The 22,067-nt window shown below is 38.4% G+C and overlaps 1 protein-coding gene and 1 long non-coding RNA gene across 2 annotated transcripts in view; one reads left to right on the top strand and one right to left on the bottom strand.

Moving 5' to 3' along the window:
- Positions 1-22,067, top strand: part of LOC134747776 (connectin-like) — a 115,251-nt gene that overhangs the window by 54,068 nt on the left and 39,116 nt on the right. The gene's annotated exons all lie outside the window — the stretch shown is intronic.
- On the bottom strand, positions 3,926-22,059 carry LOC134747727 (uncharacterized). The gene is made up of 2 exons (XR_010128354.1): positions 21,978-22,059; positions 3,926-4,010 (listed from the first exon to the last, which is right to left on the bottom strand). It is a non-coding gene; the product is annotated as an uncharacterized LOC134747727 (long non-coding RNA).

Raw genomic sequence — 22,067 nt, 5'->3', positions numbered from 1 at the left:
ACTGTAACTGTGAACCTATACAACAAGTAGAATGTATTACTTACCTTGGAATCAAAGTAGACGAGCACCTCTCCTGGTCATATCATGTTAATTTTATTTATGAAAAACTTAGTTTTATTAGGTAAATTCTTTCACTTAAAATTTAAAGTTCCTATTAGCACACTTAGATGTTTATACATGTCACTTGTAGATTCAATACTGAGCTATGCTCTTGGCAGCTATGGACTCACAACTAAGACCAATATCGATAAATTAGAAAATATGCAGATCAGATTTTTAAAATTACTTGTTAACCATAAAACTAAACTCAAATGTAAAGGTAACTACAGACTTCTATTCAAAATTTGCAATATCTTACCTGTCAGTTTAAAACATAAATACCTACTTGCGATCAATAACCATGGCCGGCAGGAGCTTAGCTCAGAGGATGCATTCACACCAGTTAATCACACTTACATCACAAAGGCTGTGACTTCAGGCAAACTATGCGTTCCTAGAATTAATAACTATTACGGGGATAGAACCCTTAGGAAAAGAATTCCATATTTGCTTAATAGTTTGCCCGAAGCCATAAGATGTGAAAATAAGAAAACTAAATTTAAATCTATGTTAAAAATACACTATCTCAATATTTTGTAGTAATTGCACTACTATACAATTATGTTAAGTACATATGTAACTAGAGACTGATGACCCCACAGTCAAACTCATTATTGAGTTTTGCGGGGCTATGATTATTGTATGAATACTCTGTATTTTATTAAATAAATAAATAATAAATAAAAAACCATGCTTTTTATCATAATATCATGTAAAATTTTGTGATTTATCTCTAATAAAATAAAATAAATAAAAATGTGACAGTGAAAAATTGGGCCGTTCATTGTAATTAAAAACTACCAAATTTGCAAATGGCGATCCACAAACATTGCACAGAGAACAATGGCAATGAAACCAACACGAGTCGCACGACACGGTTTATGATGCTTTTGGGCTGTGTTCGGAAACGAAAGCACGAGTGATACCATTATTTTTTTTTGCCAAAAATTTCATTTTCGATACAAGATTCTATTAGGTTTACTTTAGTTACTTTTTTTTTTTTTTTTTTTTTATACTACGTCGGTGGCAATCAAGCATACGGCCCGCCTGATGGTAAGCAGTTACCGTAGCCTATGAACGCCTGCAACACCGGAGATATTACACGCGCGTTGCCGACCCTTTAAAAACCTGTACACTCCTTTTTTGAAGAACCCCATACTGAGCGATAGCCAAGGTCTCCGTTACAGCTAGGGCATAAAATGGCTTTTTTAATACATTTGTTCAAAAAATGCTACTTTACGTAGCATTTTAGTGTGCGGAAAGTTGGTTTTCGCGAACTAGTGCTTTTTACTTTCCATTTTTTTTAATACTTGTTCCAATTCATGACTACTTATTGAGGAGTGTTAATAATTATTAATTTCCTTTAAACGTCGTAATCAACATAAAAACCTACTGCTAATGTAAGAATACGAAAAATATACATAATTTCATATTTTATTACTTACCTCTTCATCATTATAACACGTTTATTTTTTAATATTGAATATAGAAAAACCGTTCTTAATAAGTTGTCTGAATGGAACGGAATAGCTATGGAAGGTAGGTGGTAGGAATAGCTGCCGCCTGACAAAGAAGCATGTTTTAAGTTTCCAAAGTTTTTATTTCTTACTTGTTGTTTTTATTATTTTTTCGCAACTGTATTAAAAAAAACGTCGTTCGATACACGTGCGGAAATGTCATTCTTCACTCAAGTAATGACATACTTTCCGCACTAGCATCGAAATGTACTATATTATTCTCTTCACACAGCTCTGCTGTCGCAATTCTCAACCGATTCGATAAGTTAAATAAAAGCTTGGAAACAAAAAGAGAAATATATTCATTAAATGAGGTGCTAGTGTAAAATGCTTGATGTAAACTGGATTGAATTATTATATAGGTACCTATTCCAGGCCCCAATTGTAAAACATCAATGTTGCTGACGTCACAGGCATCCATGGGCTACGGTTACCGCTTACCATCGGGCGGGCTGTATTCCTGTTTGCCACCATCATTGTAATATTTAAAAAAACTTTATTATATCGGCAAAAAACAGGTACGTTTATGACGATGATGATGACAATTGTCACAAGATTTATAAGAATTTTCGGTAATTCTTGACAGGAAATAAGTTCTGTGTCGGAATTTTGCGACAATTGTCGTGTTTCTTGTGACAATTGTCATTAGCATCGCAAAATAAGTACTTATTTATTGGCGATATAATGGAGTTTTTTTATTATTAAAATGTTGGTGGCAAACAAGCACACGGCCCGTTCGATAGTAAGCGGTTACCGTAGCCTATGGAGGCATGTGACGTCAGTAATAGTGATTTCGACAATTGTCGCACCTGTCACCGTGGTGACATTGGGGCCAGGAATTCAACATCAAAACGTACATACCTATATTCGCGTCCAATACGTTTTCGATGTAATTGTGTTACGAAATAACACATTCGAGAATAACTCCCCACTTTATGATGCTGTGCAGGCCGCATATGAAAATAAATACTGCACCAAACGGCAAACATATTCTGGGCGTTTTATGACACGGCCAACCGCAGCTGACCACTTGATGGTCGTTTTTAGGGTTCCGTATCTCAAAAGGAAAAAACGGAACGCTTATAGAATCACTTTGTTGTCCGTCTGCCTGTCTGTTAAGACCCTATCTCGGGAACGCATGGAGGTATCGAGTTGAAATTAAAATTTAAAACCATTTACTCAGGTCTACAGTCCCTTAAAACTGTGAAAAAAGTGAAAACTTTTAAGCTTGAACGTAAAAAAAGATGCGGCAGTTTATGCCACAAAAAACGTATATTTCGACACTCAAGGGTATCAACAATTTATAGTATTTTATAGGGTACTCGCCGTTGACTTAGAACTACGAACTACGTAATGTCGTCTACACTACAAATACAGGAAAAATTCTAAAAACTGTAAATTTATTAAACATATTAATAACGGGTCACTCACGTATTTTAAGTCGAAAAACGCTCGACATGTTTCACTCCGTACCGAGTAGTCTCATCAGGAGCTTGCGTTGACGGTGACTCACTTGACGCGGTTGAGCGTTTTTCGACTTAAAATACGTGAGTGACCCGTTATTAATATGTTAAATATGTCTGTGTCTCACGGAAGTTTTGTTATTAAAACTGTAAATTTGTAAAAAATAAAAGAAATGTGTACGGAAGCCTCGGTGGGCGAGTCCGACTCGCACTTGGCTGGTTTTTTTCTTGAAGCTGTAAAACATCGGTGCAGAAATTGAATCGACGTAGAAAATGAATCAAGGATAATCGCTGGTTTTGTTCGCGTGTATTTTACGATGCGATTTCCGCTGGTTATTACAACAAAAAAGTGGCTGTGACAACGGACAGACAGACAGACAGACATGACGAATCCATAAGGGTTCCGTTTTTAGCCATTTGGCTACGGAACCCTAAAAATAAATCGAATGTCAATAAAGGGCCAATTGCATTAATACTCGACTGAAAAGAGTCCGCTTCGTACAATTTTTTTGAATTAAATTAGTTACATTTAAATGCTATGACTCTTAGAACATTCGTACGATGGTACGATATATTTTAGTCTAGTTTGTACAGTCGCCATCAGATATATCGGAGCGGCCGTGGTGCTCACAAATAACTGAACACTCCTTTATTGTCAAGGCGCTAGGTGCGTGTTCAGATATTTTTGAGCATCTCGGCCGCTCCGATATATCTGATGGCGACTGTACAAACTAGACTAAAATATATCGTACCATCGTACGAATGTTCGAAGAGTCATAGCATTTAAATGTAACTAATTTAATTCAAAAAAATTATAATTTTAAAATTAAAAATATCATCATCAACTTCCTCGCGTTGTCCCGGCATTTTGCCACGGCTCATGGGAGCCTGGGGTCCGCTTGACAACTAATCCCAAGAATTGGCGTAGGCACTAGTTTTTACGAATGGCGTAGGCATTAAAGATTATTTAGGTAATATTTAATTTGTATGAAAAAAAGAAAGGCTAAAGACTTCATGTTTTTTAAAAATTGAACAAAGGTGTCACCGTTTGAGGAGAATAAATCTATGTTTTAATTATTTGCTCGTGTTACAGGCCACACCCGGTATAAAGCAAAAACTGTCAATATTCCTATTTGATTAAAACTCTTTATTTACATACAAGATACATACAGTGGTACTACGTAAACGAAATTAATAACTTGCTTAAATCTAAAATAAGCCCTTGAGGACCAAGGATGCTGGCGGCATTTCCTCGCTGTATCGCAAAGCTGATACGTTGGGCGAGGAAGCCGCCAGCTCTTCGGTCACCAGTTACGTCAACCTATTTTAAACATAGTTACCTTAATTTACTTTGAACCTTTACTGCCTATAACAGCCTATAAATCAATAACACCCCGCCACACCTACTTCCATTTTAACTTCCAAACGCTTTGATATAGGCTTTAGTTGTAAATTTCACAAACAGCACATAATATCCACATCAGCCTCCTGAATCAACAAATCATTCAAATGTAAACTCTAACACCTGGAGACAAAGCGCACTTGAAATGCAAAATTATATTTGTCGTCCTCTAGGGTTGCCATATCTGAGTATAAATCACATATTAAATTTTGTGAGCGGGGGCCAGTTGACAAGGAATTAGGACCCTTATTTTGGGCACATGTGCGTTCAAGGTCACTTCGGAAAACGACGTGAGTAATACAATTAAATATAGTACCTATTTATCATGAATAAAATATTTGGTTCTGATTCATTCTGATTCTATTAGTTGTCTGTGTAAAAGTTATACTATAGTTTCTTCACATCACCAATTCGAAAACGGGCTTTTTCTTCCCTGCTAGGAGGGATCAAAGTAACACTTTTCTGTTCTAGGACACTATTTTTACATTTTTTGCAGATTTTTTTTTAACTTAAATAATATTTTTAAACATTATAATAACCTTATATGTGAAAAGCAGTATGTGTCACATGGTAGCAAAATTATTTCCATCTTGGGCGTAACACACTTGGATCACTATGCTCAGGATTCTACTTTAGAATCCCTCGGTACTCTCGGGCTTATATTATAGAATCCTTCGCTTCGTTTAGGATTCAATGTACGCCCTCGCCGTAAATATGTCATTTTGCACCCTCGTGACACAATCTACTATTATTTGTTTTAACTGCTAGTGCTAATTGATACCCCAGCAAGCGAAAGATTCCAAAATTAAGCCATGAGCGTAGCGTGTGAAACAATGTTTTTCACCACACTAAAGTGAGGTTTTTTTTATGTGATAGCAAACGAGCAGATGAGCCGCCCGATGGATGGCCGCCGGATGATATTTAGTATATTTACTGTAAAACATTAAAAATGGCATGCAAACGAAAGCTATTAAATATATAAACCATTATTTAAAAGTCAATGTTTCCAAACAACATAAAACTTGAACTAAAAATATTATGCAACTGTTGTTTATTTAATTCTGACTTCTAGGCAAAGATCTACAAACCAATATTTACTTTGATTTTATTTCTAATTTTACGTGTTTGCCTCTGTCTTAGAAAAAAATATTGTGTGTACATAATTAGGTCTTAAAATTCTCGTGCCTGTCTTTACAAAACTACTAAAAAAAAATTACTTTATTTCATAAGAGGTTAGGTAATTCGTCTTAACTTAGTTACAATCTCTATATATTTTGAGATTATTTTAACTACTTAAGCTTAGCCTTAATTATATCTGTTATTCGTTTTAGTTAGTCAGTGCTTACATGTTATTTTATATTAGTTTTAACTTACGTTAGTTAGTGTTAATCAGTGCTTTCTTAAGTGTACTCTTTGCTTTACTTCGTTTCGTTTTGTGACTTCGGCCCTTGAGTTTTAAGAACCCCAATTATGTACCTCTTACACAAAATACTAATGTATATTAATGAATTTACTCACAGTAGTCGTGAAAAACACTGTAATAACTCGGAAAAAAATGCAATAAATAGACTCGTATCATGGAGGGCCTCTCCAGACGATCGGCCCTCAAACTGATTCCATCTATTCCTCTTTAGCCTTCTTGAGCTTTGTGGGACTTAGCTTAATCAATCTGAGTAAGAATGTCCTATAATATATATTTATTTACTGAACACAGATATTTGTTCCTGAGTCATGGGTGTTTTCTATGTATTTAAGTATTTATATATTATATATATCGTTGCCTGAGTACCCATAACACAAGCCTCCTTAGGCTTACCGTGGGACTTAGTCAATCTGTGTAAGAATGTTGCTATAATATTTATTATTTATTATTATTATTTGTATCTCCTCGGATTTCACGGGCCTATAAATCCCGGTCTTTTGATAGGCTTGCGTGGGGATATAGATCCAACACGTAGAGGCCCCTTGGAGAGCTTTAATGTCATGTAGAACGCCTGCTGGAACCCGTTCACAGGTGCAACAATAGACACCCATGAACCGGTCGCAGCAGGCATTGGGACTATTGTAGAAAAAGTGAACAGTATACCGGTCTATGGATTGAAGTTTGGGTGGATAATGAGACTGGGCTATTGAAAAGAAGTCCGGACACCTGCCATAACAATGCTAACACACGTTATCGAGGCAGGTGGTGACTTGCCGCTTACTAGATGGGCCCCTGAAACTGCCGTCGTGAAGACGACCAGGAGCAACACCGGTGTGAGCGGCTCAGGGGTGTCGAGAGGTGTGCGCCGCTTTCTACCCAGTGTCTGATGTTAACAGCCACTGTGCCAACTCGCGTCTTATGCATCTTTCACTTCCACCCCTGGAGCATATAGCTCTTACGACTCCCCTCTGGACGGCCCATGAAGGCAAGCCAGAGCTGAGAGTCATGCGGGTCCCCTTGGGGTGCACTCCGACCGACGAAGACACGCCGGAGACGGAGACCCTGACCGACTCTCTGGAGCACTCGGGTCCGTGGGGTCGTCACTCCCCAACAGCTCGCCACAAGCTGCCCTGCGGGCTTATTATTATTATTATTACTGAACAACACAGAGTTCTTTCAGCAAGTTTCCAGACATAAAAAGGAACATTATACCTCAATGCTAGTAAAGCACAAGCAAAGTTCTACCACGTAGGCACGAAGCGAGGCAATAATGTGGTGCTAATGTGAAACTTTCTATTACCTAACTCCTCAAGTTTTATTTCATTCTTAAAAGCTTTGCAACTTTGAGCACCTAAGCACTTAGACGTGAATATCTACGTGTATTATGTTTATGGTTCATTTTATTAGGTATAAGTACTAAAAATTTGATAAAAAGGAAATAATAAAATTTAAGCTTAATTTTATAGGCTTAGGTAAAAGTGGAGTTTTATGTACATATCTATTGAGTAATAAATAATTAAGGCATTTTTCATCATTGTGATTACTTAAAGACAGGGTAAATTAATTGTAGAAGCTAAAAAAAAACCGGCCAAGTGCGAGTCGGACTCGCGCACCGAGGGTTCCGTACTTTTTAGTATTTGTTGTTATAGCGGCAACAGAAATACATCATCTGTAAAAATTTCAACTGTCTAGCTATCACGGTTCATGAGATACAGCATGGTGACAGACAGACGGACAGACGGCCAGACGGACAGACGGACAGCGGAGTCTTAGTAATAGGGTTACGTTTTTACCCTTTGGGCACGGAACCCTAACAAACAAACAACCCCTATACAATTTAAACCATCATAGCGATGCGTACGAACTTGGACTTGGGCTTGGTAATTTTTTTTTACGTATTGTTATTCATGTTTTTTGATAGCAAACAAAAATAATATAACCTGTACGGAAACCGGTAAAAATACTCAATGTAAATACATATTAGTTACCGTAATTCAAAGTTTAAAATGATGATTTATAAAGTAAGTACCTACGTAAAGTTCGGACGGTGTAGATACTGTAGATTTACGGTGTAGGTACGGGGAGACCTAAAAAGGTGTGAATATCGAAAAACTTCCTTACAATCCCAATTTCAAAGAGATATTACATTAGAATAAGATAATAGAATATAATAGTTTTTTATTCGTAAACACACAGACAATAGACATAGGTACATAAAAAACAGTAAAAATAAAGTTTTACGAAAAGACCCTATCTCAATACCAGCTATAATATCATAAAGACGCGACTAACTTATTATTCATCGCTATCCCAAATTCCTTGTAAACGCCACAGACGTAATCCTGCTAATGAAAATATTACCCCCCCCACGTCTAGGCAATTGTACAATCTACGTCAAAAATATATACACATTTCTTGCCTTATGACGACGGCTTAAAGTGCAAATTCGTAGAGATATATTTCACGGCGCTCACATTTAGTCTAATAAAGGGAACGGCCTGTGTAGGTAATCTCCAAACATTACTATATTACGTTAAGGAAAGCTTAGCCGTCGACGTAGACAAATATACTTTGCTCTCGAATTTGTAGAAACGGGATGAAATTACCGTAAAATGTGCCTACTTTACTCCCCACTGGGTAATTGTGCTCCCATATTTATATGTATATAAAGGAAAACTATATCGCAACCTCATTTAGGTGTTAAGTGTTAAGTACAGCATGATATTATTTAGTGATAGTCTACTTTAAATCGGCATAAGTACGGAGTTGTAAGGGTGGAAAAAATTAATGGGCCCTGGAGGGAAAGTGCCTTGAAACCTTAAATTAGCTCATTTAACTTAAAGGAAACATTATTTCATTTTTAAAAACCGGCCAAGTGCGAGTCGGACTCACACACGAAGGGTTCCGTACCATTAACTATAAAAACGGTCACCCATCCAAGTACTGACCCCGCCCGACGTTGCTTAACTTCTTCGGTCAAAAATCACGTTTGTTGTATGGGAGCCCCACTTAAATCTCTATTTTATTCTGTTTTTAGTATTTGTTGTTATAGCGGCAACCGAAATACATCATCTGAAAATTTCAGCTGTCTAGCTATCACAGATTGACGGACGACGGACAGACGGACAGACGGACGGACAGACGGACAGACGGACGGACAGACGGACAGCGGAGTCTTAGTAATAAGGTCCCGTTTTTACCCTTTGGGTACGGAACCCTAAAAAGAAACAAAACTGCATTCAAAGATTTTTCATTTTTTTTTGCTTAGGTATCTAAAAATATTCTTGAGTACTAAATATTCGATTTTTTTGATATTTTGTACGACAGGCGAGTGTAAGACCTAATGTTTCTTAGTATTAGTGAGATTAAGATTATTTTTTTAGTGGCGTTAAAAAAAAAGATTAATTTATTTACTACACGCATGGTCGCCCTACAATTAGAGTAAGTACTAAACTACCGATATTCTGTGTCAAATTGAGTGTCATCACTTCATCACTGTTATCAGTCTGGTTACTTTTGAAAACTCGTATCTCACTCAAGTTTGACAGTTTATTTTCTTCATAATCAAAATGTTGAGGTTTCATATTTATTAATTAGGTGTTGTAGGGTAACCACGATTGTAGAGAATTAAATTTGTCCTCACCAAAAAGTAAATAATCTGAGAAAGTGTGGTATATTTCAACTAAATACGACGGTGATCTATCAATCAAGTGTTACTGAGTGTGCAAGATTAGTCCTGCTCACGTCTCATGAATCACCCTGTATAAAGAGCTAAATCGACTGTTTTCAACTTAAAGAACTAGTTAAGCATAAAAGTTAAGCCTCCGTCAGGCGTGTGTCACTCCGCGATTTCGTCGCGTCGCTACAAGTACCTGCGGCCGCCCCAATTTTGGGGTTTTGCCATAGTAATTGCCGCGCACCGCTACAGAACGGACACGTGCACGCGCTTGCGCCGCCTTGCGGGTAGTAGATGCGTTTTGTTAGAGAGTGGACCTTCTGTACCTATTACTATTATATATTATGTGCCTCCGTGATGTGATACAGCGTTGAAATGCGCAAAATGACTGCGAAATTTGAGTAGATAAAGTATAATGGCGTTATTCATAAACGGCTGTTAACTCCAACAAGCCTCTCGATACCTAATCGTTTGTCCTTGTCATTTTGACATGTGTGTTAGAAAGGGACAAAATTTAACAAAGGCTTGCTAAGTTTTATGAATACGGAAATTAAGTTTTGCGAAGCGCCTCACTGATTCTACGGGTGACCAGAGGGCTGGTTACTTCCTTGCCCAGCGAATTGGCATCGCCATTCAGCGCGGCAATACTACCAGCCTTCTGGGCACCTTAATCCGGCGCCGAGGTAGTTCCCATTTTTTACTTGTAAATATGTGTAAATAGGTAGATATTTTTAGTTAATTTAATTTAGTATTATTTCTGTTTTTATATTTTTATGTTTGAAAATTAATTTAATATTAGTTTATAATTATAATATTAATATCTCGGGTACCAAACTACTTCACCGGTGCTTAGCTACATCAAACTAGGTTTGATTTATATTTACAAATATAACACATAAAATACGCCTAAACAATTTTTCATAAATTTCATAATAAACCTATGAATTACTAGGATTTATTTAGGACTGCTCCCTGTCGTGAACGAAATGTGGCAATGCGAGGCACAAATCAATACCAGGATAATACCAGCCAACTTCGCAAACCTTATGGGAGATGATAAAACCCGCAGGCTTTTCATGGCCGTCTAGACTGGGAACAATCACTGGGTGCGCCAATACTGCGCCAATTTCCGCGCCAAACCTGCGCCAAATTCTGTGCCCCAAACCGCGCGCCTAACTCCGTGCTCCAAACTATATGCGCCAAACCTGCGCCAAATTGGCGTTGGAACCATGCGGACAAGACGTACAGTAGCCCAAATAACTAAAGGCCGTGGTGAGGGATCAAAAACCAAGTTGACCTGAGTGATCTATGGTGTGGGAATGGTGTGTGGTTTTCTCCATGGTGACTGTACTCCTGCTATCGGTGAGTGTGCTGGAACGACTTGTTTTGGACCAAGGACAATCTAGATAGCCTGACGTGCCGAATTGGGTTGCGCCAATCTCGGCGCCAGTTCTGCGCCAAATTGGTGCCAAACCCATCTGCGCCAAAGTGGGCTGCGCCAAACCGCGCCAAATTGGTGCCAATCTCGTCTGGCCACCACTGGGAGCAAGCATAAGGGACGGCGGACTTGCGCTCAGTCAAGGTTCGGCAGCTGAGAGAGGTCCCTGTGCCAGAGCCGTGCGCCTAATTCCTGCTCCAATTTTGCACCCAACCCGAATCTACGCCAAATACAGTGCGCCAAATCGAACCGGACAAAGTGTTTCAAATTGCAGCACGCTGGCCCCGATTAATCTTTGAATTGATTTTCGAGATCTATTATTGGTTTTGTACACTTTTTAAATGCCTTAGTTACTGCTTTATTAAACGTCTAAATATTTCAAATGTTTTTCACAGTCGGAAATAAGCACATAAAAAAAAAACCAGCCAAGTGGGAGTCGGACTCGCGCACGAAGGGTTCCGTACCATTACCCAAAAAACTGCAAAAAAATCACGTTCGTTGTATGGGAGCCCCACTTAAATATTAATTTTCTTCTGTTTTTAGTATTTGTTGTTATAGCGGCAACAGAAATACATCATCTGTGAAAGTTTCAACTGTCTAGCTATCACGGTTCATGAAATACAGCCTGGTGACAGACGGACAGACGGACGGACAGCAAAGTCTTAGTAATAGGGTCCCGTTTTTACCCTTTGGGTACGGAACCCTAAAAATCAGCTTACCACGCCCCCCCCCCCAATATAAAATAAGAAATATGCCTTTTTGACTTATTCACAGTGATAGTGGTAATACCTATAGTTCCTATAATTGTTCCAAATTGACTCCGTGTTCCGTGAACAAAGTTTTGTACGGACCAAAAAGCAACAAACCATTTCAAGCATGATTTATTAGTCTGAGGCCAACCCAACCGTCTCGTCTCAACCTGCCGTCGAACTGTTCTAACTTATCTACCAACCCTTGATAGGCCTATTTTAAACCGTGCCTTAAGTTCTCCGGTTATCTGCAAAATGTGGGTATTTTGAATTATTAAGCCGCACTCGCCGCTAAGCCGGCTTATCTTTGTTATGGCCGCTCTGATTTTTAGGGGCTCGGCCTGCCACAGACCTGAAGTTTTAATCCGTCGCGGAGTTATGTCAGAGGTGGCATACATGTGTAGATTGTGGAGGGTCAGGCTGGGTATATAACACACGGAAAAAATGTAACACGTGAAATGAAAACTAAGATAAAGCTTTTAGCACTCTAAATTATTTGGTGACACGGCTTCACGGCTTCGGCGGCTTTGCCGTGATGCCCATTTAAAAGGCCTTATTCACTAGCTTTCCTGGGTGTCATGCTTCAAAACTTGTATCACCGAATTAGGCGTGTCACCAAATAATGCGAGTTAACCCTATTTAAAAAAAAAAACTACACACATGGCTTCTTTTTAAATGGAATAGGAATGAATTAGAATATGTTTTTGAGTGTTAAGAACTTTGTCTTATTTTTACCAGTGTCTTATTATAAGTTATATTTACCCCCCCTTTTTTTTTTGTCGGAGTGGGAATGCACTTACGCACGGTGTGTGGGACTCACCGCTCCTTTTCCCTCTCTTGGCGAGAGAGGGGGAGAATTGGCCCTACCCACTAAACCCACTCCGGCGTTTCACCCTCTTGGCCGTTCGTGAGGGCGCACTGGGATCGATAACATTCCACCACGGTATATTATATTTACCCCCCTGACATAGTTACAGACGGGAAAGGCGATGTCGATGCAGTATAATCATATACAGAATAATATTCCTAATTATTTAAGTCGCATGAAACTAAACGCTGCTGCCATATATACAATCGAAGTTAATTCTTATTTCAAAACATTCTGAAAAAAATGGACAAGTGCGAGTCGGATTCGCCCACCGAGGGTTCCGTACTTTTTAGTATTTGTTGTTGTAGCGGCAACAGAAATACATCATCTGTGAAAATTTCAACTGTCTAGCTATCACGGTTCATGTGATACAGCCTGGTGACAGACAGACAGACAGACGGACAGACGGACAGCGGAGTCTTAATAATAGGGTCCCGTTTTTACCCTTTGGGTACGGAACCCTAAAAACATGAAATTAGACATGAGCATTCAAGTAGGTAATATATTATGTATCTATGCGTGGTACTGTTTTTGTTGCTATTTTACAAAGAAATTAAAGCGAGTAGATGTTTTGCATACAGAATTTCGCGTTTAAAAAACAGCGTAACTTCGATTGTACGAGAGCGGCATTTTGACAGCGGGCTTGTGTGACTCAAAAGACTGCGAACCCGGATCTATGTAAAAACTCATATAATTTTTGGTTAAGGTTTTTTACAGAGATTATAAAACTCCTGACTAAAACATAATATCGTCTGATTCGTCTTATTAGTAAGTCGAATAAACGCTCTTACATGTTTCAACCCGTTTTTGACGACGTTCGACTATCTTCGACTTTGATTATCGAAGATCCTCAAAAATGGATCGAAACGTGTGGATTAGACTTAATAATACGTGAGTAACCCGTTTAAAATAATGTAATATCTTTATAAAGTGATAAATAACCATGGGCTACTGCAATATAAAATGGTACAGGATGCGACTAACTAATTTGGCTTACAACATAGTATTTTTTTGAGTAAATATATGTACATCTATGTGTGGTGACCGTAAGTCTTCTTAAACGCTTCATAGTTTACAAAAAACAATATTCGCTATAAAATTATTATTATTTTATTTCATGAGTAACTATCGCGGTAACCGAAGACAATATTAATATTCGCTATATATAATAAAACTATATATAATTCGCTATATATAATAAACATATATATCATCATCATCATCTCCTAGCCGATTTCGGGCACAGCGACTGCGTTTTACCACTGAGAGCGTCGCTGGTGCGCTCTCAGGTGACTGACATAGGCAATTTTTGCAGCGAATGTGCGACCACACTCGCTGCAGGTCAGCATCCCTCCGACATAATTGTAACGTATGGCCACAGGTGGTCTTGCCTATAGCTAGTCAAACTGACGCACCTGCGTCTGCACAATATAGAATAGAATAGAATAGAAATAATTTATTCGTTAGCACACACAAATAGAAAGTTATACAGAACAGAGAAACATAAATAAAAGAAAAAGAGCCACGAAATGGTCTCACCTCAGCATGTTGCTGGCGACTTCCAGCGCTGATCTTCCGGTGAGACGATCCGGTGAAACAATCACGACAGGTAACAAGAAAAAACAACAAAATTAATATATAATATAACATACAAAAGACAGAGACAGAGATAAGTTAAAAATACTTATTACAATAGACACTATTATTACGTACAGCCAAGTACAGCTGTTATATCCGGCCGAACTCAGCTTGGCCGTACATTATGCCTAAGATTATAACTAGCGCCATACGCAAACTAAACTATGCCTCCAACGTGGACGTGGACATATATAATAAAACGCTGTTATCCAAACGCCCTTGTTCGTTGATATTGGCGCACTGAAGGCTACAAAAAAACTGACAGGCGGGCCTCGTCGCCGCGCGCTGATAAAACCACCCATGTTTGTGTTGCGTCGCGAATTCGCTGATGGACTCCGCTAAAAATAAAGCCTTATTGAACATGTGGATTCATGCACTCAAATATGTTTATTTAAAATTCACGCAAAAATCATTTTTGCTTATTTTAATGGCTGTAGAGCCTGTTAACGGCAATCAATGCAATCTGGTTATTGCAAGCCATCTGCTTTGGCACTCCCGTTTCCAATTTTCAATAAAGTTATTTTATTTTTATTCGGAGGTGAGTAAGAAGTTTAAACCTAGGGCCTAATAATCTTTGGACTTGTGTTCTGGCCGTAATTTGTGTAGGATTGAATAATATTTATAATAATGTAGTGGGCGGAATTCAAATGTAATTTAAACTAGTTTATATTAAGATTAATTTAATTGTATTACTAATAAATTATATGGGCATTTGTCTGAAATAAATAATTGAATTGAATTGAATTGAATTATGTGTTGCTGTTTCGATGTTTGCTAGGATTTATATTGTCCGAGCTCCAAACGGCTAAAAAGTTAAACTTAAGTTAAAACATTACAAATCTTATTCAAACGAATATATATATTTCAAAATCATCACTTAATAGTCAATTCTACCAGCCCATATGAGGAAACAACTCAAAAATTGCATTAGATTTCTTTGCCACTCTTGTGGATAAAATGCAACTTTCTCATCAGTTTTTGAAGTACTTATAAAGATTGGCTTATAAAATATTATTATGGTTTATCGAATTTTGTATAAAAAACAACTCATTTTTAAAGATTTTTCATTATTGATTCTTTCGATCAACGCTTTATAAAAGTATTGTTCAAAATATTACTGAAATTAGAAAATTCCTTCGTGTTTTAACATAAGTATGACACACCTTAATACTTACGTTTTGCGTTTAATAAAGGAAGGAATATTAAAGTGGGCGAAAGTAAATATGTGCAGATTTCACTTACAATAGAAGTGGAGGTTTCACATCATCATAAAACTTCGTCGATTCCTTATTCTGTAGTGTTGGAGGGATGAATGCTTTATGAGCGTAATAAGTGCTGGATAGGGTCTGGAGAGCCGGCAAAGTGGGCAAAAAATAGAATCCAGCCGCGCGTTTTTATCGGGGACGAGTCCTTCGGACCGCTGAGTCCGCGGAAGTAAATTAGGTTCTGCCACCTAAAATAGAAGGGATTGTGCGATTAGTAGGTTCTCTTATTTTAGACTATGCTACGTTGAAAGTGGGAATAGTAGATTATACAACAAGGGCGTAAAGTATCGCTCGCTTATGGACCGATAAATTGCCTCGTTATCCGAGGCATTTATGCCCGTGCTATAATGGGTTGGCTTAAAGTAGTGAGAATTTTTATTTTTGAAAACATAAAAATAGCTATTGGTTTCAGGATTAGTTTTGTTTTCCAAAATAACAATTCTCATTACTTTAAGCCAACCCGTTACTCTGCTTTTCACTTGGATTGCGATGAAACTACACATTTTCATCAAATATCAAATGTTTAATGAGCGTTGTTAAAATACGTAGATATTACAAATTTTAGGGCGCATTGCATTGCACAATAATCAAACCAGTGTCCAGCTAAGTATTATCCCATACTGAACTATCAAATTTTCCCTTCAGGATATTTGAACGATACCTAATACCATAACAGAGAAGCGCTGGTGGCCTAGCGGTAAGAGCGTGCGACTTTCAATCCGGAGGTCGCGGGTTCAAATCCCCGGCTCGTACCAATGAGTTTTTCGGAACTTATGTACGAAATATCATTTGATATTTATACTAGTCGCTTTTCGGTGAAGGAAAACATCGTGAGTAAACCGGACTAATCCTAACAAGGCCTTGTTTCCCCCTCTGGGTTGGAAGGTCAGATGGCAATCGCTTTCGTAAAAACTAGTGCCTACGTCAATTCTTAGGATTAGTTGTCAAGCGGACCCCAGGCTCCCATGAGCCGTGGCAAAATGCCGGGATAACGCGAGGAAGAAGAAGAGACCTAATACCATAACAGATGATTTAGTGTAACCGGCACTTAAGCATTTCTTGGACATGCGATTTGATCTGAACTGATTTAATAAACGGCGATGGCACCATCAATATTATTACACGACAAAAATTATATTTTTGAACCGATCAAAAAACGTTTAAACTTATCCGATTACAGTCGGCAATATCTAATACAACCTCAAATCAAATATTCCGCCTGCTTTCTAACAAGGCTTCGCAATCCTCGCATTCATATATTCAAACTTCTCGCAAACGCAGTTAAATTCAGAAGTGGGGAGTTGTGAAGTGTCTGTCCGGTGAGCAACGTCGGCGATATTTAACGTTCCCGGGTGAGGCGTCTGTTGGCTAGTGATGTACTGCTGAGTTTGGATTGGTCTTTTTCCCGCCCGAGTTTTTCTGTAGTTAAATGGCCGCGTAGTTCAAATAGCACGACAGCCGCTTGTAGATTTAGTTTGTAAATTATAAACTGAAATGAATGTCATATGCGAAAAAAATTACCAAGGCCTCCAGTGTCCAGGGCTGGGATCGAACCAGCGTCCTCTGCATTAGCGGAAGATGTCTCAACCACTCGGCCACCCGAGTCACGGCGGTATGGGTCGAATTTTCTAGAGTACATCATGCAATCTTTTATAGGCGCCTTTAGTTTGTAAAGTTGTGTCAAGTATATGTTTCTATTTTGCAAAAACATACGTTCTAATAAAAAGAAAAATCTTTCCGACCTATTTACAAGTTTAAAACTTTCGCGTTTTGAACACATATTAAATCACATTTAAAATCGGATCTATCGCGAATTTATTTTGTTACCTTTATTTACCGACGTTTCGACACAGGTTTCACTGGTCGTGGTCGCGGCTAACTGATGTCCCAGCAAAATGTCAAAACAGAGATTTGTGTGACTACCCGACGAAAATAAACTGAAAAACTGAACTGAACTGAAGAAACTGTGTCGAAACGTGTAAATAAAGGTAACAAAATAGATTCGCGATAGACCCGATTTTAAATGTGATTTAATATGTATTTACAAGTTACTTACAAATAAGCATCTGCTTATGACTCGTCCGCGATAACATCATAAACAAAACTTATTGCAAACTTTTTACTATGTGATGGTTTCAGAGTACACGTTAATTCTTGGCTTATTTTATTTAAATTCTTCAAACGTTTTCACGTGATTCACAAAGTAACAACATTCAAACTTTTACATTTACCTACAGTAAAACGACAGAAGGTAGTAGCTACAGTCAAGTGTAAAAATATGGGTGCACACATCATACTCAAAAATATGTCCTATAGCTGTTATGTCAGCGAATTAAGAACTATGGAACATATTTTTGAGTAGACTTATATTGACCGGGATATAGACCGTGATTACCTTTTGTATTATTTGTGAGCTCCTGATATTTCGACGCAGTTACATGCATCATGTTCACGGGTGACTGAAGATAGCGGGTGGCTGTCAAAGTTGTGAAACTAAGCGTGAATCATTCAAAACTCTAATATTTTTGAGTAAGTTATATGCATCCATATTTTTACACTTGACTGTTATGTACCTAACTAATAGTACTAATACATTCATAAAACTTTACAAGATTCAATTAGTAAATTTAGGATTATCCCTTTCTTACAAACACATATGTCAAAATGACAGACGAAGACAAGCGATTAATAGCTAATTGAATCTTGTTACGAATAATGCTACGCCATTAAGGCGGTTCCTTGAGCCAGAAGGCCGAAAATCTTCTTATATGTACCTGTTTTTCTAAGAGGCGTTGATTTTCGTAGACGTGGAAAAAATATATGTAGTTCTTGACTATATTATCTTTAATATCATAGCTTCCGATACGCGAATTATGACATTTCGCTCGATACAATTAATTCCCAAAGTAACCTCTAACACGGACTTTTAATCCAACTTTACTCGGTTATTTATTATGTGATACTATAAACAAAAAAAGAAGAAAAAACAAACCCAACTTAAATAGTAATTTCATAGCTTTCGAATTTTGATATTGTAGGGTAACGTTTTTAAAATAAATAAAAATCGACAAAATTCAATCAAAATTGACACTTGGCGCGCATGATCTTTCCCGTTCTTTCTTGTGAAATGTGACAGAGACAGCGGCAAACCGATGGAACGGCCTTAAGATTTAAGATGCTAATTTAAGGTCGAAAAGTCTTACTGCAGATAGGAAGGCGTGGCGTAAGCTTATGAAGGCCTCCACCACTCCAGGGGCGCCTAAGGACAACAAAAACAACAAAGTTTCATCTTTTTAGGAAACTTTCAAACATTTACGTATGATAGGGTAATTGAAGACCCTCCAACTTTCCCCTGAGCCCGAAATATTCCAATGTTACATCACTATCAGACCTACCAGTAGACATTGTATGGCCTAAGCCAGGAGATTTATGACCAATTGTGTTTACTCGTGCTTAAACTAGCTACAGATAAGTACTGCGAAGCTGGCTGTGTTAGATATTCACAATTTTGTTCAACGTCAATATTCATCATCATCATCTCAGCCGATAGACGTCCACTGCTGGATATAGGCCTCCCCCAAGGCTCGCCACTCCGACCGATCCTGTGCCGCTCGCAACCACCGAATTCCCGCGACCTTCACCAGGTCGTCGCTCCATCTCGTTGGAGGCCTACCGGCAGTTCGTCTTCCGGTACGCGGACGCCACTCCAGAACCACGTCAATATTAAAATAGGTAATTTTATACAGCCATGACTAAAGGGCTGTATCTCATGAACCGTGATAGCTAGACAGTTGAAATTTTCACAGATGATGTATTTCTATTGCCGCTATAACAACAAATACTAAAAAGCACGGAACCCTCGGTGCGCGAGTCCGACTCGCACTTGGCCAGTTTTTAAAGACGACTTCGCCCTGACATGATATAAAAGGGTATACTAGGACTTGGAAAGACAGGGGCGACTTTAAAAATTCAGTTGTTAAGCCATAATATGTTTTTAATACGAGGTTTTTGGTAATACAACAATTCATATTAAGCTAAACTGTTACATGAACAAATTTAGTAGCCGTTTTAAACTGTCAAAGTAACCCCAACATCTAAAGTCACCCCGTTTTACTTAACCTTTAGCCATTTAGGTACTAAATAAAAATCCTAAAAGAGATATTTTTATCCACATTAAATAACAACACGACTTTTCAACGAGCTCACTGAAAATAAACCCCGCTTAAAGTAAAATAAATACTACTATTACTCAGTGGTCTACACAAGTGCTTTATTAAATGCACTGCACCAACGGGCTACAAATAAAATGCGAGTTCTACATGACATGACATTCTTTTGTCCCGGACCCTCTTTTCTTGGATGTTTGTTGCCCTCTATTATGTTAAAACCAATGTAAGTTTTATATCTGAGCGATATTTGGATCTTGACACAGATTATATAATAGTTCTTAGGAACAGATACTTATCTTTCAAAGAAAATGCAAATACCTACCTTTTTGATACCTACACAAAAATACGTATGTGACCTTCAACGCGCCGCTCCCCGCACCGCGCGCGCCGACACAACGCTAGGGTTGCTGACGCTTCTTTCAAATACTTAGGTCACCTTAGAGCTCGTTCCCACTATGTCGGATGTCGGAACGATTTTTAATCGGGTGTCGTAGCGGCAGAACATTTTATATGAAGCTATTCACACACGAACGACAACGATTTTCGACACGATATTTTATGTCGGATCCGACATAAAATATCGTGTGTTTTGTCAGCCTTCCGTCCGGAAAAAAATCGTGTCGGCGGCGCTGTTCACATGATGTCGTATGTCGGACCGCCCGCGCCGCACCCCCTGTGCCTCCCGCGCGTAAAATGGAACCTCAAATGGCACCAGCTGCGGTCGTGGCCGACAGCCGACTAGTGTGAACAGAGGCACCGACACCCGATTAAAAATCGTCCCGACACCCGACAGCCGACTAGTATGAGCAGAGGCGCCGACACCCGATTAAAAGTCGTCCCGACATCCGACATAGTGGGAACGAGCTCTTAGGCACACAATAAGTAATAGTCCTTAGGTGCCTTAGGTAGATATCTATCTATAAATAGGCATAAATCTGAGCTCGCGCGTAGTTCCATAGGCCTGCCGGCCTAGCCAAGGTTACAATCGCTATCGCTACGACAACGAAACGCTTTGTTTGTCTCTATCACTCTTCCATATTAGTGTGACAGTGACAGTTGCGTTTCGTTCGCTACGTAGCGTTACCGATTGGCATGTTGTCTACGGGGCCTGATCTGGAGCTCATAATATACTGGTTAGTTTAAGACAAGTGATAGGTAAGTGGTGGATATAATGCCAGTTGTCTAGGATGTTTATTTGCCCGATAATAAAATGTTATATAAGCATTTATTTAATCCTTTCACTGAGAATCCATATAATATATACTAATATATTATAAATGCGAAAGTCTGTCTGTCTGTCTGTCTGTATGTTCCCTCTTCACGGTTATACCGCTGAATCGATTTAGATGAAATTTGGCATAGAGATAGATTGAGTCCCTGAGAAGGACATAGGATAGTTTTTATCCCGAAAATCATCCCTTAAGAAAGTAAAAAGCGGGGTGGAATTGAGATGATTAATGAAGTGCCTGCTAATTTGTGTGCATAATATGCTCAAATTGAATGATTGCTATGAGAATTTTTCCAGGCGCTATACTTACTTTAGCTGCTGTTACTAAGTCCACGCAGACGAAGTCGCGGGCAAAAGCTAGTAAATAACTTGTTTACGAGCTTACATCTAAATGTACCTTCTAGGTATATAGGTACCTACTATATAAAGATGACAGAGGGAAATAATAGGTATTTTTAAATAGGGCTTGAGAGCAAGGCTCGGAACCGGTTTTTTCTTCATACAAAAAATACCGGTATTATTACCTACGTTCTTTTTCGTTCTTTGGTTTATTATTTCATTTTAATAGGACAATCTAATAATACGAAGTTGTTACCTAAATACATGATTTAATCTTATGTAAAGAGAATAAACTAATTACTAATTTTCGGGCTATTTCGGGTTTTTATAATAAAAACCGGTTCCGAGCCCTGCTTAAGAGACTAAATCCTAGTAGGTTAATTAGTTTATTTATCCCTAGTCTAATGCCTTGACTGCGGCAAAATATGACATGTGGTATAACAAGTCCATACTCGTACTTTGATAAAGAGATTTTCTCAACGCGAAATCAAATTTTCCATATAAGTATTATATTGTTGCCTGTCTATAGCCCAAATGGACGTGTAAATAACACTGAAAGAAATTAATTTTTAACAAGCAGGAACGTCTGCGAAAGCTCAGAATAAATTTCATCATCTTCCTCGCGTTGTCCCGGCATTTTTGCCACGGCTCATGGAAGCGTGGGGTACGCCTGACAACTAATCCCAAGAATTGGCGAAGCCACTAGTTTTTACGAAAGCGACTGCCATCTGACCTTCCAACCCAGAGGGGAAACTAGGCCTTGTTGGGATTAGTCCGGTTTCCTCACGATGTT

This window comes from Cydia strobilella, chromosome 15 (genome assembly GCF_947568885.1).
Source record: "Cydia strobilella chromosome 15, ilCydStro3.1, whole genome shotgun sequence".
NCBI lineage: Eukaryota > Metazoa > Arthropoda > Insecta > Lepidoptera > Tortricidae > Cydia > Cydia strobilella.
The sequence above is the reverse complement of the archived record's forward strand: the minus strand, read 5'-3'. Positions and strand labels throughout refer to the sequence as shown.